This window comes from Nyctereutes procyonoides, unplaced genomic scaffold, assembly GCF_905146905.1.
Source record: "Nyctereutes procyonoides isolate TBG_1078 unplaced genomic scaffold, NYPRO_anot_genome, whole genome shotgun sequence".
In the NCBI taxonomy this organism is placed as follows: domain Eukaryota; kingdom Metazoa; phylum Chordata; class Mammalia; order Carnivora; family Canidae; genus Nyctereutes; species Nyctereutes procyonoides.
Window position 1 is genome coordinate 42,063,731 of NW_026575120.1, and position 19,056 is coordinate 42,082,786.

The window sequence follows — 19,056 nt, forward strand, 5'->3', positions numbered from 1 at the left end:
GAAGCTTGAAAGTCTAGGGAAGTTATAAGCAGACCAGGCTACACCTGTAAGCTTGGGGGTCGTGGGTCACAGTCTACGCTAAAACGAGAGCCCTCCACAAGATCTCCAAGGAGCAGTGTGGATACAAAAGAGAATTATACAAGATGAGTCGATGTATTTTCTAGATTCACACAAAGCTTTCTTTGACCAAAGAATATCAGAACGAAAATAAAAGCCCCAGGTTAGATCGAATATTTGCAGAGTTGGTGGTAGCGTATGTGTTTAGTTTTCCTCAGGAACTGTAAAGTGCCCTGGCTGCCATCATGGCAGTGATGCTCGGGGGTCGTTGGGGAGATCCGCTCCTTGTTCTCCTAAAGGACCCGGGCTGAAGGCAGCCACGCAGGGCCGGGCCTGTAGGGCCTGTGAGCCGGAGCCCAGGGCCCCGCAGTTGTGCTGCCTGAGCCCTCGGAGCCCCGATCTACAGGCCCTCGTGCCACAGAGGCCCGGCCACCTCCTGGGGTGCTAATGACAGCGGCCCCCACGTGGCCACTCCCCAGGGGTACCGCCAATGCTGACCTGGAGGCCCGTCCCTCGGGCCGTACCTGTTAGCGTCACGTAGGCTGGTGAGAATCAGGATGGAGTATAGGAGACTCATCGCGGAGCCTCGTTTGCCGAGAACTTTCTGAGGAACACAAACAACGACTGAGACGGCCTGTGATTGATTTACTTTTGCCAAAAGGAAGGAATATTGGTAAATGAATCGCAGGGTCTCTTTCCCTGTTTTAACACGTTTTTCAGAAGTTTGACTAGTGCTTCCTTGGGATCCATGGAGCTGCGGTGATGGAGCGTCCTTTGTCCCTCTGACAGGAGCCGCCTGAGACTCCTCACTGCCTAATAGGGCCAGTGTTTCGGTTTGTTTGGAGGAAGGAAAGATTTCCAAGCTGACTTTTGAAGCCCTTGTCCCCCCCCCCGAGGTGTTGAAGGCTCGCCCGAGGCCTGCCAGGTGGGCAAGAAGTCTTCTTCACCATGCGGCTGGCTCTCCGTGGACGTGAGCTGATCATAACTCACATCTCAACACTCATAATTAAACAAATCTAGGTGGGGAAGTGTGCCAACATGTGATTACGGGGCCACGTCAAGGTGCTGCGAGGTCAGAGTACCAGGAGGAGGGCGGCCCACTGTCCAGCATCACCATCAGGCCGGAGGTGGCACCTTGTCACTGCAGGTCTATGACAATAGCTGGTGCCCACTGACCCCGTATGAATTTGCTCATGAGTCACAGGCCTCAAGGCACTCCGGGAACTTCTACCGTAACAATTTTTATAGTCGAGCCTGTGCATTCCTCTGCACCATGGGCTCTGCACACGTCTCACAATTCCTCTTCTGACCTTGCATCACACGAGCAGTCGAATGAATCTATTTAACGGCAGCTTTTGACCAATAGACTCCAGATTTGGAGGAGTCAGCATCCTCCCTCCCACTTTTCCTGGGTCTGGCTCCTGTGATGGGTTCTGTGTCATTCCTGTGTCCCTCTGATGCCTCATAGAGAATATTTGACAGTGGGGGCCGGGAAAGAGGTACCAAGGGAAAGTCGTCTGTTTATTTTGGAAAGACCTCTGAGCGATATCCAGACCAGACGACACCTCCTTCTGTGCACCACAAGGTCGTAGATGGCTGCCCGTCTCCCTGCAGGGCCGGTGTGCGGTATTTTGTCCACGGTAGAGTCAGCCCCGGGCATTTCCAGAAACTGTACCACTTTCAAGACCAAATATTATTTGCCCACCCCACAACCATGCTCCTCTTTTTCCTGAATTACAGAAACCAAATTTTTGTTTAAGTTTACCATATGATTTCCTAGCTTCTTTTTTTTATCCACATCACATTTGACATCGTTCTGACAGATGAGATATAACTACCATGCGAGTTTTCTAGAAAATATTTTTAATATTTTTAATTTTTTTAATTTTTCCCAATTTGTCATCAAGATTTATTTGTTTGTTTGTTTATTTATTTATTTATTTATTTGGGACACACAGAGAGGCGAAAATATTTTTTTAAAGGAACAAATGTAGATGACCTAATGACCTACTCATCCTTGCCCTCAGTCCCATCTCTTTGTCTCGGCTGGGAACACAGACGTGATGTCTGGCAGTGCAGCAGCCTTGTTGGGACCGTGAGAATGAAATCTGAGTGTGAAAGAGGCAGTGCAGACAGGAGGCGCTCTCAGAAATGGGTCACACTCTGCGGCAGCAGCAGCAGCCCTAAATGCCCTCCCCCCAGACTTCCTGATATGTGAGAAAAATAAACCTTTCCGTAGATAATTACGCCACTGTGGTTTGGGTTTTCTCTGATATGTCGACATGCAATATCAGTAGATACAAACCTCATGCAATTTTAGTATTTTCACGAGTTTGTGAAATGGCGAAAATTAGCAAATATGGGATTATCACTTACAGAATTAAACTGACTACTGGGAAGCCTCCACCCCAGACCCATAAATCAGGGTTTTGATAGCGAGTTGCAGAATCTACACTTTTCCAGGTCTCCTGAGGTACCTGCAAACGACTTGGTCCGGAGTTATGTGAAACCAGCACAAATAGAATTTCCAGTTGAATATATCCTAAAGCTCGAACTTAAAACGCACAGTTGACAGTGGGTGGAAAGTTTAGGCTCATGGAGCGTGGCTGAAGAAAGGAACGGTGGCCAGTGGGCGCTCTTGGCGAGCTCGCGCTGAGCCCAGGGCTGCGGGGGCCCCTCGCACAGGGCTCGAGCATCTGTGACACGTGACAGCTGACGGTCCTGCCCTCGGGGAGTTGATAGAGTATTTCTGGAGTAAAAAAAGCAGACTTTACGTCCTTCCCAGATCCTAAGTGGATCCAGTCGTGACCTCACGAAGCCTACGGTGGCCTCTATGTCGCAGCAGACTCCTGGGTGAGGCCCTTCCCTACGAGGCTCCATTTGACGTAACCACCTCCATAAAGACTTACCTTTAAATACGGTCACGTTGTGAGCTTTCAGCCTATGGATTTTGCAGGGACACAGTGTATCCTGCACCTTGACCCGGCCTCACGCCCTTGGCGCCTTCCCGACCCCCCGGAGGCCTCAAGGGGCAGAGGGTGCACAGGCCCGCGTCCTGATGCGGGGATGTCGGGACTTGCAGCTCCAGCGCGGCTGCAGCAGACCCAGCGCCGTCGAGGACGAGGTGCCGAGAGCACCTGTGGGAGCAGCCGTCGCGGGTGGGCCCAGACGGGGGTAAGAGGGGCCAGTCAGCCGGGAAGGGCCGGGGGGAGCTGGCGAGCAGGTGGGGCCCTCGAGGTGGCCTCCAGACTCTGAGGAGGGCTGTCCCCAGCTGCTGCTTTCATGGTGGCCGCGCGGAACGAGGGGCAGTCACAGGAGGAATGAGGTGGCATCGCCTGGTTCAGGCTTCTTGTCACACGTCTCTGAGTCCCGTTCTCTCAAAATTAAAAAGCTTGTTTTTTTCTCCCCCTCCTTTTAGGGAGACCTCATTTTGACATTAGAGGTAGGTCCTCATCCTCAAATTCAGGTATGTAGGGTCATCTGGGTCCCCAGACCTGTTTGAGAGGCTGAGATTTCCACGAGAAGTCTTTGCATGTGTTTATTATCATCATAATAAAAAACAGTATCCTTTTGCGGTGATAACTCAAAATCAAAGACCAAAACCTTAGTTTTTTTTTTTTTTAAGATTTATTTTTTTATTTTGAGACAGAGAGACAGAGAGAGATAACAAGAGAGAGCACAAGCGGGGAGGAAAAGGAGGAGCAGACTCCTTGCTGAGCAGGGAGCCTGACCTGGGGCTCGATCCCAAGACCCCAGGATCATGACCTGGGCCGAAGGCAAACGCATACCTGAGCCCCCAGGTGCTCTGAAGTCAATATTTCTGTAGCCAGGGCTTACGGAAAGATTTTCAGGGGTGTGCTTTTTGTCTTTTCCTTTAGTAAGGGATTGTATCTTATTTAGGACTGAGAAACATTTATAGGTGTGGCAATTACAATGATTTAATTTTACAGAGAAGGCAAATGAGGGTACGTACAAGGTTCCTGCGAACTGCGGGGAAAGGTAAGAAACAAAGGAACCCTTTCAGAAGGTTGTGAGGTGACTTGCTCTTTGCTTATATCCCAAATTTCAGAGCTAATGAAGATGCTGCTCTCTGCATCTCTGCAGGAGAAAATGCCTCCTCTCTGCCCCTCTGAGCCCGAGAGAACGACGGGCCTTGCAGTCAATGGGCCGGGGCAGGGTTGAAACAGATTCTGCACCTTCCCTGAAGAATTACTTCTTTTGTTCTTACAAAAATCACTATTTCCAAAACACACTGTGTTATCCTTTATATCTACATACTTTTTTTCAAATATCAACTTTTAATGGTTACGATGTTAGTCATGATACGTTTCATTTGTTGAAATTAAAGAATTTTACTTTGCATCTTAAAATTTGATGGAATGGTAATTTTGTTGGCTTTTAGTAGCTCTAAATCAAAATTGGTCAAGTCAATTTAGCCATAATCTAGTAAAATAAAACATTTCCCTGTGGCCTGACAACTCCCGTGAATAATGTATCTTTAATAGCTGTCAATTAAGGTGTTTTTTAGAGATTTATGATGGGGGTATAAATATCTCCAAAAGGTGATTTATGGCACAGACTCAGACAATTCTTTGAATAGAGCTACTCTGACAGCATATAAATTACTATACGGTGTGCAGAATGAGAGAAAATACTTTGAATCTCTCTACTTACTGTGCCCTGTTGCTTTTTATTCTGTTCTTAGACTCCGCAATTCCATCACCCAGATCACAGGGCTTTAGAGACAAAAGGACCTAAGTGACCATCAGAACTAATCTCATTATACAACCTATATATTATGATGCATATTCTGTGCATCTGATTAAAAGGCCAGAACCTAAGCGTGTAGGACCTCATCAGAGAAATGCACGGATAGAGGTACTTGAATCCCATAAAGACTTGTGACAGAAAAACATTGAAAATCATCCTAATATTCAACAGCAGAAATTGAAAAGCTCAAAAAAGATAAGAGTATGACTAACAATTTAGATATTCTGAATGGTCAGAGACACTTTATACAAACTTGAAGGACAAGCAGTAAATAGAAACTTTGCTACATAATTGAATTAATCCACTTCTCCTTCTGACTTACATGTACCACCTTCCCTGCTCAGAACTGGAGGGTCTAGGGACAGAGAGAAATCACCAACTCTTCGAACCCCAGTGTGTCCCGTCTTCCATACATATTCCTAGTCTTGTCCATTCCTCCCAGGTCTTTCCTTGGGCTGTGACAGATAATGCACGGCCCACAGGTGGAAATAAAGGCTTGAAGAGTGTTCGTGGGATCAAACCTCTTTCCAAAAATTGATAAGATAAAGCCAACTAGGAATTTTCACTTGAAGAAACCTAGGGTATGAACCCTTTGGAAGGCTTTCCGGTGCTCATGGGAGGTCACACAGACTGCGACCCACTTAGATCCGTTCAGCAGTGTTGCGGAAGTCAGAAGGATGCACTTTGTAGGGTACTGCGGGCATTTATGTTCCTTCCCTTCGAAGGCTTATCTCCGTCTTCTGCATTTGTTTGGAAAATCCTTGTCTCCTATTTCTTTAAATCACCAGCCCTTTCCCAACTGATCTTCCATCTGTGGAAATCCAACAGTCTGCCAACGCCCTCAAATCAGCGCTGCATTTTCACTTGCTAACCTGAGTTTAACCCTTGGCACATCTCTGGCATGGCCTTGTTCTCTGTGGACTCATTTGCAGGAAAACCCGACCTTAAGGATGCTTCTCTGCCACACCCGCGTGGCCCATCAAAATAGAGAAATATAGGTCACGGAATTCCGTGGCCACGTAATTAAATGTGCATATAACCTAATCTGGTATTGTTTGGGTTAGCTTGGTGGCTGGTAATAGTTTCCATCCTTGGGTGCATTTTTGGCCATGTTTCCCAGGTAGTGTGCTATTTGCTATTTGCTGCCTGCTGATGCCAGATTGAGGTGAGCCCATCCATTCCATTAGAATCTGAGCTTCTTGGGATCCCTGGTGGCTCAGTGGTTTCGCACCTGCCTTCAGCCCAGGGCATGATCCTGGAGACCCAGGATAGAGTCCCGCGTCAGGCTCCCTGCATAGGGTCTGCTTCTTCCTCTGCCTGTGTCTCTACCTCTCTCTGTCTCTCTCTGAGTCTCTAATGAATAAATAAAATCTTTTAAAGAAAAAAAAAAGAATCTAGCTTCCACACATTCTATGTGTGCTTCTGTCCCTACTGAGAAGTTCAGAACATGATGGAATTACATGGAACCCGCCTGACCCAACGTGAAACAAATTCACGGCTTATATACTAGCCTGTAAATGTAGCCAGATTACTACTTTCATATTAAGGCAAAATAGCAACAGAACACTAAGTACTTTACACAAAATAAACTGCTTCAAGAAGCTGAAAATAAAGGTTTTGTTCACTTACTACCTGGCAACTCTTCAGTGCCTCTGCCCCTCCCACAGCCTTTGTACCTCTGCCACAAAGTCCCAGGCTTAGGAGGCGCAGTTGTCCTTGCTGAGCTATGATTACTCAGGACCTCTGTTAGGATGATCTGTGTGCCCTTACCCTGCTGGACTTTTGAATATGCTTCACCTGTGCTTGCACGTTGTGCCCTCAGCCAAGGTGTGTTCACTCTGGGAGGCTCTGTTGCATTGCTGGCAGGTATGTGGCAACTTGTCTTCTTTTCAATTTCTGAGAAGTCTGCAAGTCTCTTGTCATCTGGCTGAATTTCAGAAACCTGAATAGGGATTAGAGAAGCAGACAGATATGAGAATTCTGAAGAGTGGAAAACATCAGGGCAGAGCCAGGCACAAATTTGGCTGGTAACAAGCAAGAATTGGAACAAGGTTGGGGAGGACAAAGAAAGGATTTCATAGGCAGGACTGTGTAGTAATCTGAGCATGGCCATCAGAAGCCTGGCTATGAATAGGGTTTGCATTCAGAAGAGCGGTGTATCAGTTAGCCTCACTGCATAACAAATCAACTAAAATGCTGTGACTTAACATTTGTTAAACTTACATTTTTGTGTGTTAGCATTTGGGTTGGGCTCAGCCGGGAAGCTCTTCTGTTTCAGCAGGGTTCACTCAAGCACCTGCGGTCAGCTACCAGGTGGTGGTAGTTGGATGGCCTAGGATGGCCTCACTTGGGATGGTTGTATCTGCCTTACTACATCTTTCTTCCTCAAGCAGAGTAGCTTTGGCTTGTTTATCAGGTGCTGGGTAGGGTTCTAAGAAAGAGCAGATCCACAAAAGGCTTCCTAAGGTGAAGAGTCCACATGGCTCATCACCACTTCAGCCTCGTATTAGCCAAAACAAGTCACAAGACCAGCCCAAATTTAAGGGGAGAGGAGGTCAACTCTACATCTCGATGGTGGGATTTCAAAGTCATATTGCAAAGGGCATGAACATAGGGAGGCAAAAATGATTGCAAACATTTTTATAATCCACATATTCCAAAGAGTGACAAATGGAGAAGCAGTTAGGGGCAACCAGAATCCAAAATATTTCTTTAGATCTTTTACTCTGTATATAGGAAATTTTGCCCTTAGGCCCCTTTAGAAATCAATTCAGTAAAATTTTTGCTATAACACGTTTGGAGGCCAACAGGCCCAGCAGACAGTAAGGTGCCACACATGGGACAGAAAAGCAACTTTAGGGGTGTCATGTCATGGTTAAGACCCTGGAGTCCAAGATAAGTTCAAGTCTGAACAATTCTTTATGCCCGGAGACATGGGAGCTACAGAACTTCCTCTATTTTGACCTAGGAGGAGGATATAGTGAATTCTAAAGTTCCATTTCTCTTCAAAAATGCTCAGAGGCTAACATATACCACAAACTGGAGACTATGTCTCATGTGAGAGAAAATGACACGGTTGATGTTCTCTGTGCCCTTCCATCCCAGTCGCCATGTTGTGTGGTTACGATGTAGTAACTCTTGGAAACTCTTCCTTTTTCCCTGCCAGGAGCCTCCAGGGCTGTGCTCTCATCCCCCACATCCAAATGTTGCATCTCATCCTCAGGAGAGCTCTTTCTCTCTTCGTCTTGCTCTCCCTACATGGTGTGACACTCCTGGAAGAAGCTACCCCCACGATCAGATTCATGTATTTTCAGGGCGTGATGGTGAATTTTATGTGTCAACTTGGCTGGGCTAAGAGATGCCCAGAGTGCTGGTAAAACATTACGTCTGGGTGTGCCTGTGAGGGTGTTTCCAGCAGAGATAGGTGTTTGATTCAGCAAACTGAGCAAAGCAGATCGTCTCCCCCGATGTGGGCATCATCCAGTCCACCCAGGCCATAAGTAGAACAAGAAGGCAGGTGAAGGGCAAGTTCAGTCCTTCTGTTTGACTTGGAGCATCCATCTCCAGCCTTGAGACATCAGAGCCTCTGGTTTTCAGGCCTGGAGATGCCAACTGAGACTCTCACCACTCTGCGCAGATTCTCAGGCCTTCAGAATCAGACCGAGTCACATCACAGGCTTTCCTCGTTCTCCGTCCCACACATGGAGACTGTGGGACTTCCTGCCTGCTAACCCCATGAGCCAATTCCTGTGAGTGTCCTCTTCTATGTTCTTCTCTTTAGATGTATGCTGTTGTTCTGTTTTTCTGGAGGACGCTGACAATATTGATGGGCAGTCATTGGGCGAAGGGTACTCAGGGGATGCCCTCACTAGGTTTACTGTTGTGTCCCTTGTGGGGCAAAGAATTCTGAGTGTCAGTTTCTTAATCACAAAAAATGAACGACTTACTTAACCGATTAGTTTGAGTCATTCTAAATATGAAATGAACAGTTTGAATCTGACTCTTTCATCGGATTTTCTAGTCATTCAAAGGGGCAATAAAGGATTCTTTTCATTTGTTACCTCTGAAAATTTTACAGCATCATTCCATTAGCTTGGATCAATACCTGTATTAAGTTGGTAGGGACCTGGCACCATAAAATGTGAGTTATCCAAGAAGACATAAAGTCCCTAATAAGTAGTTCAACAGTGAAGTCTGCAGTCAGCAAATATCAAGCAAATATCATGCCTTGGAAGATCTTAAGTATTTTCTTTTTCTTTTTTGATCTTAAGTATTTTCAAAAGTAGAACAAGATGCTATATTTAAAAAGAATATTCTATTTTGTTGAGAACATTTGACACGAGATGTGTCATCTTTGGGTATTTGGAGGCACACGGCTCTGTTGGCAATAGGCCAGGTAGTGTTGCCCAGCAGAGCTGGAGATCTTTGCCTTGTGTAACTGAAACTTTGTCCTACTGATTAGTCGTTTGAACATGAAGAAGAGACTTAATTTTTCTCTTGGTCTCAAAACGTTTTGTGTTGGCTGAACAATGGTCTAACACCCCATTTCAAATAGATAAAGTGTATGACCACTTCAAACGGCATCTCCAAGGATAAGCTATAATCCATTCTTCACTTAACATTTCAAGCGACGTTCCTTTTTTATGTGTTATTTTTACGATTAGGCAATGGTAGCCAACAACGAAATGATTATCAATATATTCAACATAAATTGGCACAGTCCTAAGAACACCATCTGTACTTTAAGATAAAGTTAATCAGAAGCTCACGCCGTCGTTCCTCCGGCCCATGGAAGACACCGAGGCAGGTGGATACAGCGGCATCCACCCATAGGTTGGATTTCATCCCAGGTTGGCAAGAATCCACGGCTCCGAGGTGCAGGCGCCAGTTAGATGGTATGTCCCAGAAGCGTGTCTTTAGAAAGACCCTATATTAAGTGAAGTCAGAGCCCAGACACCGATAGACAAACACTGCACGATTTCACTTATGTGTGGAATCTGAGAGAGGCAAACTCACAGGAGCAGGAGGGAGGGTGGTCGCGAGGGGTCAGAGCGCGGCCAACTGAGATACCTGCAGGGGTCCGATGGAAAAGTCCCGGAGACGTGGTGCACGCCGTGGTGATGAGAGCCGGTGAGTCTGTGTTGTAACCTTGGAATTTGCTCAGAGCGCAGATCATCAGCGTTCTAACCACCCACCCACACGTTCCCGACCCTCTGCCTGGAAGGCTCAGCCCGAGATGATGGGCGTCTTAGTGAGTGTGACTGTGAGACGTCTTTCACAGGCATGTGTGTGTCCAAGCCCTCGAGTCCATGCAGTGTCTAGGTGCCAATGACACCTCAGTAAAGCTGGGAGACAAAGAAAAGAAAGAACATTTCCAGGAATGTAATTCCTGGAAACATATTTTTAAATATATTTATATTTAATAAACATATATTTTTAGTGACTGTCCACATCACTGTGGAATGTGCTGCTTTCAAAAGTGCTAAGTGCTTTAGTAGATTCTTTTTTTTTTTTTTTGCATCATCTGTTTCTGCCCTGCATGTGCAGAGGTATGACTTTTATTTATTTTATTTTATTTTTTATTTTATTTTATTTTATTTTATTTTATTTTATTTTTTAAAATATTTTATTTATTTATTCATGAGAGACACAGAGAGAGAGGCAGAGACACAGGCAGAGGGAGAAGCAGGCTCCATGCAGGGAGCCCAAAGCAGGAATCAATCCCAGGACCCCAGGGTCAGGACCTGAGCCAAAGGCAGACACTTAACCGCTGAGCCACCAGGTGTCCCAGGAGGTCTGACTCTTAAAAAGCAATCCATCGAGGTGTGACTGACATACAAAAAGCGTGTGTATTTACTCTTTATGACTTGCTGAGTTGGGGGATGAATGCCTCCCTTGAAACCATCGCCATAATCTGTGCCGTAAACATATCCATCACCTCCCAAAGTGTCCTCCCATCCTGTTATTATTATTCATATTTTCTTTTTGTGATGTGCACACTTGACATAAGTGCAAATTTTTAAGCACGGTCTCCCCAGACAGCTTCTCAAAATTCCAGACGTTAATAGAAGACGTTTCAGGGCAAAACATGAAGTCCTCAAGGAACGGGACTTCGGTCGCACGGACCTGGGCTCTGTCTCGCAGCACCTGCACAGTTCAGGTAGCCAAGGACTTCGAGAATAAGTGCCTCCTGTAGCCTTCCCCTTGAGTAGAATATAACAAAGACATTTATAAAGAGCTCTGCGTCTGTCTAACTGCATGTCGGCAGCAATTAGGCAGAAACGTGCTCCATGGGTCACATCGCAGCCCGGGGAGGGGCGGCCACGACACAGGTGACTGCGTCCCCTCCCTGCTCCCCCTGCCCTGGGCCCCTGAGAGACAGGGGCTCCCCATGCTGAGGCCACCAGCCAGGCCCCAAGAGCGCTCTCCCGCCGTCGTCCCAGGCTCCGCAGCTTTGACAGGTCAGAGCATCTCTCCCGAGGACGAGGAGGCCCAGGGGCCCTGAGGAGTGCGTGGTGGGCCGCGAACCTTCTCCTGGCCCAACTGTCCGTCAGAAGCCTGCCCGAGTCTGCAGGGACAGGCATGCCTGGGGATGGACCTTCCAAATGTCAGGGACACATCCCATGGCAATCAGCTCCCCCTGAGGGCCCTGGGATGGGGCCCACAGGCAGCTGAGCACCCGCCCCAGCAGGTGTGGCCCCGGCTCCCGCCACCGCGGACTAGGTGTGGGCTGCTGGCCGTGCCAGGACGGGGGCATCGGGGACCCGCACCTGCTCGGGAGGGCTCATCGGGCGGTCAGAGGCCGACGACCGAGCCGGTCGAGGGGACAGCTCCCCATGGGACCGGGTGCAGGGTCACACACAGGGAAATGTTATATTCTACTCAAGGGGAAGGCTACACATGCTCTTAAAGAGGCAGGAGCATTTGGGTCTTAATAAGACCGTGTGTGCCTTCCCTCCTGGGCTAGAGGGCAGGGGGACTGTCGGTCTTCCCCCAGCCAGGCCCTGGGGGACATTCTGTGTAGGAAACGCAGGGGAGAGCGTGGCTTGGATCGCTGGCCTTGAACCAAGGTGTGCAGAACAGGAGCCGAGGACAAGGTTGTGTCTGGGGCTCACACACCATCGCTGGTAAGGATGACGCATTTGGAAGAGTAAGTGGAAGGGTGGAGACCTGGCAGCACGAGATCCTCATTTGTGGACTCTTGAGGCCTGATGCCATGTGCCCGTGTCTTTATTTCCGTGTGGAGAGACTCCTGGGGAGATGGGAGGGGCAGCCAGCCGACAGTGCCCCGGCGGCCTGGCCAGGCATGGAGTGACCCTGCACTCTCCCCGCGGGCTCTGTGCCTGCTCCTCGGGCTGGCATCCCCTCCCCCCCCGTGGGCTGGCACCCGCTCCCCCTGCCACCTGGCCCCCCTCTCCATCAGGCTCAGGCACCCAGCGTGGGGCCGTGACCACAGACATGGGCCGCCTGGAGCCATCTGGGGAAGGGCCCCCGGGGTCTGGGTCCCCGCTTCTGCTGGATGACTGCAGAGCCGGCTGGTGCGGGAGGAAACTCCCATCTGGAGAGAGAGCGGGTGTCACACTCACTCCCTGGACAAGCTGAGCCCAATGTAGGCCTGGGTTCTGGGCCCCGGGTTCCCATTTGTAAGAAAGACGAGGTAAGCTGAGGCGGGGCGAGGACGTGTCTTCTCCACCGTACAGAACCCTCCATGTTCGTACATGTTTTTTCTAAAACCATTTTTCCTTTGCAAAGGGCAGTGTTGGTGTGGAAGCCGGGTGAGCTGCTGTGGTGGAGAGTCCAGCACACGACGGACGGGAGCTATACAATGTGTTTTGTCTGGACGTAAATACAAGGACGGCGCAGTCTCCTACCTTCAATAGGAAAAGAAACATGAAAAAGGATGACTTTTAAAGCTCCAAAACACTAAACAAAGAGTGATTTCCTCTCTGCTCGTGGAGAAACAAAAATCCGAGTCCTACGTCCTATCTTCCGTCTACTTGTGTTTTTAAAAGATATTTAAATGTTTGAAGCTAGACTTGGTAACCTGATAATATAAATGAGAGTCTTATTAAAATTAGATAAAGGGGCACGTGGTGGCTCGGTCCGTTAAGCATCCGAGTCTAGATCTAAGCGCAGGTCGTGATCTCAGGGCCGTCAGTTCAAGCTCCACATGGGGCTCCCTGCTGGGCGTGGAGCCTCCTTAAAAAAAATTAACAGGTAAGAGAAAATAGTGGGTGAGCTACTGAGACAGAGCGGGGCTTTGACTGAGCACGGCGCTTGGGCCCGGGCTGGATAGTGTGGCAGTGAAGCACTCCGGCGGCGTGCCCCGTGCATGCTCAGGGCCCCGGGGCAGCCCTCTCGGGCCCAGGTTCCGCACGAGGTTGAAGGCAGGGTCCAGACACGCTGCCTGTTTCACTCTGCCCAGACACCAGGATGAAATGCTACGTCCTGGGAGTTCCAGCTTCCTGAGCACTAGCTAGTTCCTTCCTTCTTTCCTTCTTTTTAAATTTATTTTATTTTATTTTTTTTCTTTCCTTCTTTTTTTTAAAAAAATATTTTATTTATTTATTCATGAGACACACAGAGAGAGAGGCAGAGACCCGGGCAGAGGGAGAAGCAGGCTCCATGCAGGGAGCCCGACGTGGGACTCGATCCCGGACCCCGGGGTCACGCCCTGGGCCAAAGACAGACACTTAACCCCTGAGCTACCCACTAGGGATCCCCACTAGTTCTGACTTTAGAATTGTTCCTCTGATATTTGTATATTTAATATCTATATTCTGTGTATTTATATGTTTTATATACCTCCCATACATGTTACTTAATATTTAATACTACTTAATAATCAATATTAAAATTCGACTGTCAATTTATACGTCTATTTTATTTGCTTCTTTTAGTAAAAAATATACTAGATGCTGCAGTGCACAGTGTAGTTCTGTTTCTACAGGGAGGCGCCACCGGAGGATGGAGGCACGCAGGAAGACCCACCTCATAGCTAGAACTAATTTTTTCTTTTTTTTCCGAGATGCACTGGGTTTGTGCTCTGGGCTGGCAGCAGGAAGCAATGGGGGAGAGGAGAGGAAGTGTCTCCATTTTAAGTTGGAAACAGGTACTTGGGTGCCTGAAAATGGAAAGTTTGTGCAGCAGGTCTGACTTCCCGGCATCCCTGGTGCTCTCCCGCTGATGGAGCAGGTGTGGCTCCACCTCAGCGGCCTAGGCCCGGGCTCCGACACGCTCGCAGAGCGAGATGCTTAGATACAGGATTAGAACAGACAGGATCGTCCTGGTAACAGGTGCTGCTTTACAGATGCTCATGGAAGAGGTTCCTCTTTTCCTCAGTCGATTCGGGCTGACTTGGGGGCCTGTGGAGAGGGCTGGGCTTGCAAGGGCTGCGTCCTGTGTGCTCTCGTGAGGGAACAGTTAGCAGACCGAACACAGTCGCCTGGAAGCTATCGGCTGGCTCTCTCCGGTTGTCTCTAGGGTTGGAGGGGGGCACTGTTGTTTTCTGGGAAGAGCCTAGAAACTAGGTCTCACATCTTCTAAAATTTCTGGGATTGCGTGAGAGAAAACACGGGATCCACGGGCCTTATTTGGAGAGCTGGGCAAAATGGCTCACAGCACAGTGACTCCTCAGGTGCACGACCTTGGCTGGCGACAGTACGCGAAGCCCCAAGAGTGAGCATGGGTCTGGGTGCAGACCAGCAGCACGAGGACAGGGCGACACCCTCTGCAGACTTGTTTGTTCGTCCGCACATCCATGGGTAAAATGAATGCCTGCTGACTGCCGGCTCCCAGCAAAACCCCAGTGCCAGGAGCACAAGTAAAAAGTTCTGGCTTAGTCCAAATTGCAAACCTTTAGAATGTTGTAAGTCGAGCGTGATATAGTCACAATTTAGACTTTGGAAAGATAAGCTAGCTGCTTTATGTCAAATGCACTGCAGGGGGCCAGGAGGAGGGGAGGAGGGTCAGCTCAGCCCAGGTCTAAGTCCGGGGGGATGCTTTGGTGGCTTGGAGTAGGACAGAGAGCTGCAGGAGCTCGTGGTGGCCGGGCCTGGTGCATCTGGAGCAGGTTGTGCCTCCAAGGGCAGGAATCAAGGCTGGTTTCTTAAGAGTTTAGGTCTGAACAAATCGGTAGACCATGTGCCATTGACATTGATGAAGAAGAAGGAGTTACCTTTCCCTCCTCCCTCTCTTCCTCCCTCCCTCCCTCCTGCCTCTGTCTTTTCCTCCTTCATTCCATTCTTTCAAGTAGAGGTGGGGAATCCAGACACTGAAGAGCCTGTTACACACACGTCGTGTCTGAGCCAAGCCTACATGGTCTCTTGCCCATGGGAGTTTCTTCCTGGTAGAGAGGACAACCAGGGAACAACCGTATGCGTGTATGACACCCATTCTGAAAGTGATGTGAGAGGAAGGCAGGCCTAAGTGTGGTGGTAGATGGATTAATCCTATCAGTTTTCTGAAAGAAAAACATAACGGAATCTACATGAATTTTCTCACTCACCTGGCACTGGGCTGGTGTCCAAGCAAGAGAAGGGCACGTGTGACTGGTTCCTCCCACCACCCACCCATCATGTGATAGGGATGGGGCATCCACTGCCAGGCCCTCCCCAACCGGTGTCTTTTCTTTTGAATTTTCAGCTCACTTTTCAGTATCCTATGTACTTTGGCACAGGGTTATAATTATTTCCAGAATGAAGGAGACCAAAGATCTTTAGATAGGTCCACTCTGTGAGATGATATATAAAACTCGCAAGGCATTGAAACTACCTGTGGATTGTAAGTACAAAAAAAAAAAAAAAAACTATGATGGAAAATATCTCTCGTATCATGTGTAAAAGCACGCATATGGACTCCGTATCACTAAGGCCCATGGGAGTCCACGAGCTCCTGCCCAGGTGAAGGAAATATTTAAAATTAATCTAATATAAGTGCAGTAGAAAATCTTGGATAAAGAAGTCACTCATAACAACACCCGTGTGCTGGTCTTAAATCTAGAACTGAGGTGGAGATGTTGATCTGCTTCTTCGCCAGCCTGGGATCTGACTTGGCTACTACACTCCCAATGCACTGGTTCATTTACCTCTTTAAAAGGTAGTAAATACCCCAAAACTGCTCTTTTTAATATTTTATTTATTTATTCATGAGAGACCAGAGAGAGGCAGGGACACAGGCAGAGGGAGAAGCAGGCTCCATGTAGGGAGCCTGATTGGGACTTGATCCCGGGACCCCAGGGTCACGCCCTGAGCTGAAGGCAGATGTTCCACCGCTGAGCCCCCCAGGTGTCCCCACTTCACAACTATTCTTAACAAGAATCAACCCTGGGGAAGATGTGCAGTATTCTAAGATCCTTGACAAGGGATTGATGGAGTGACTCTGTCGGCAGAGCAAGGACAGATGTGCTCGGGAGGCAGAGGTCATATTTAAAGAGAGAGATTTGAGAGGAGTGCATGGTCCTGCTAGCTGCAGGTAATGAGGGGAAATCTCTGGCCAGCACGGGAGCTTGAAGGGGAAGATGAGGAGGTTGGGTGCAGCTCTGTGGGGTACCAATCGAGGGATTAGAAGGCCAGAAGGGTAGAAAGGGAGCCGGGTTTTGTGGCGACATTTTGAGCACGGTTAGGAGAAAGGAAAATTGAAAAGAAAGCCAACTGAGGGCATAGGGAAGAGTTAAGTTGGGTACGATCCTGGAGGAAAAGCAGACGTGGTGCCTGGAGGAACAGCAGTGAGCAGGGATGGCTGGGAGAGCATTGTACGTGGCCCTAAAACAGCATGAAGTGGATGTTACATAAATCGCCAAGATTTTACAGCCCTTACCCGACAGAGCTGACATCTGAATCCACCTCCGCGTGGTTTCAAATCCTGTATTCCCAGCAGTAAATGCCACCTCCAATGCTATCATAAATAACCATTTTCTGGAGCTGGGATGTAAAGAAACTTTAAGACTCAAAAAGAAACATATTCGTTGTGAATATCAAGGGACTGGCCAAATGTAAGATCAATTTAGGAAATTAAGGCAATGACTGTCACCTCAACAGTAATATCAGGAGAGTTGTTGGGGTGAAGCCTTCTGCATTCTCAGAGTGGGCTGTGATCGATCTTATAGAGAAGACTAAAGAAACACATGGCAATAAGGCTTTGGGCAGAAAAAAGAAAAAGAGACTTTCTGTTACTTACATTCTAACCTCATAGCTTGGCCTACTTTTATTGGGTTTCGCTTTTACATGAATTGACTTGAGCTCAATCTATTTTTCAATTATGCCAAAGGATTACACTTGTTCCCCTAATGACACATGTTGCCTTGTTATCAAAATTAATTGCACTTGAAAATCGCCCACAGTCGGCAGCTCCAGGGATGTTGTTACTCTTCGTCTCGTCCACAGCAGGACTGTGGTTAGTTTGGGGTCTGTCCCGAGTTTGCGGGAAACAGCCCGCCTTCCTGGTAGCTTGATGCTTGATGGCCTTCACTTTTCTGGGAGCAAAACATGATAATCTTTGGAAATCCCTCACTGAGAAGAGACCCAGTTGTCTAATCAGTGACCAGGAATTTTTAAGTAGTTTTGTCTGCTGTTTCTTTTATAAAAGGAAATGCATGAGTAACAATTTTTTGGGGGGGTGGAGGAGGCGTCTTCATCTGAGTTTTTACTTTATCTGACAAATATTTCTCTTGCATTTAGTCTGGTTGCAGTTATTTGTCGTATCCTGGACTCCTGATGTTTGGGAAGCTCTGCCTCCAGCCCTCAGCTGGACACAGCTCCGTGGACATCGCCGCTGTGTGTCGCACCGCAGCACCGCTTCCGACAAGTCGTGGAGAACAGTGAAGCCGCCTTGAATGTGAAAACCCCCAGGACCCACTTGGTTGCTAAGTGGAGAGGTTGCCTCTGTCAGCCACAGCGCTGGCCGTTCACACCCTCAGCCTGTTCAATGTGACGCGGGATCTGGGGACTCGGGTGCTAGAAGCAACGGGGACGTGGGGAGATGGCCCGAGTTCTATCCCCGAGGTTCGGGCGCCGGATACCCACACGATTCTGCGCTCCATGAAGTCTTATTCTTCTACGACTCTGGCCCCAGTTGGGCAGGCTGCCCGGGGATGGGAGCTCAGCCACCTCCGACAGGGCCGTTCGCAGGGAGCCTCTCAGAGGTCTATCGGAGGAGGGGTGTCATTGGTTGGACCCTCTCTGGCCGGGGTCCTCGAGTCCTGGGACCCAGACAGACGCTTGCACAGGAGGGTCTGCGTTTGGGTTTCCAGCCTGGGGGCCAGCCGGGCCTGGGGGTGGAAGCTGTGCCCACCCTGCCACCCGCCACCCATGTTCCCCCCTACTCTCTCTTCTCTCAACTCCTGCCTTTTCCTTGCTACTTTAAGTTCATTGAAAAACACATGATTTTTTATCATTTGTGCTTCCATTTATTTATTTTTTTGACCTGAATATTGTTCCGGGGTATGTTTTTATTGTAGCAGGGAAGAAGGAAGGATTAGTACAGTCAGGAGCTGCTCGTGGAGGAACCAAGGCTGACAAGGTGCCAAGGGCTGGCCAAACAAGGATGCCGTTTTCTTGTAGTTATTTACTAGGACAAGAAGTCTTCGCATCATTCCTGTTAAAAATGTATGATTCCTAATCCCGATTGCTAATTCATCTCTTTCGCATTGAATTAAAATAGAAATAAATCGTTTGCTTTGGAACCAGAAAGTAGAAAGAAAAGATACTGGAGACAATCCAAGGATGAGCAGACTATCCTAATTAACCGTTTTCAGATACTTTATTTGAACAGATAGAACTTAGATTTACGATACTCTTTACGGCAAAGAAAGCACCATTTAATCTTGTGCCTTGCACTGTCAAGTTACCTTTTAAATTTTCTATTAACCTTCTGAATTTCAGGACACCTCAAGTATGTTACTCTTCTTTCTTTAAAATGAAACTTGGCTTCTTAGATATATATCCGTCTGATACATAGATTAAATTTATTTTCCAATATTTATAAAAAAAACAGAAAAAATAGGCATCTGATGAAGCATGGCTCTGCTCTGCCCTGGGTCGGGAGGACAATAAGCTAATCTGAATAACAGGAGCTTGTGTTATGTTAGGTTTGGGAGAAAACCTATCCCATTGGAGTTTACATTTTTCCCTACAAGGATCCTGAGAAGGACAAACATTCATAGATTTCTACTCACAGTGACCTGGATACAAAATTAGCTTAATGTTCATGTCTTTCAAATGGGGCCTTATC

At 48.0% G+C, this 19,056-nt stretch overlaps 1 pseudogene; it reads right to left on the reverse strand.

The window, feature by feature from the left end:
- Window positions 1-300: 300 nt before the first annotated feature.
- Window positions 301-19,056, reverse strand: part of LOC129515784 (ubiquitin-associated and SH3 domain-containing protein B-like) — a 158,618-nt pseudogene continuing 139,862 nt past the window's right edge.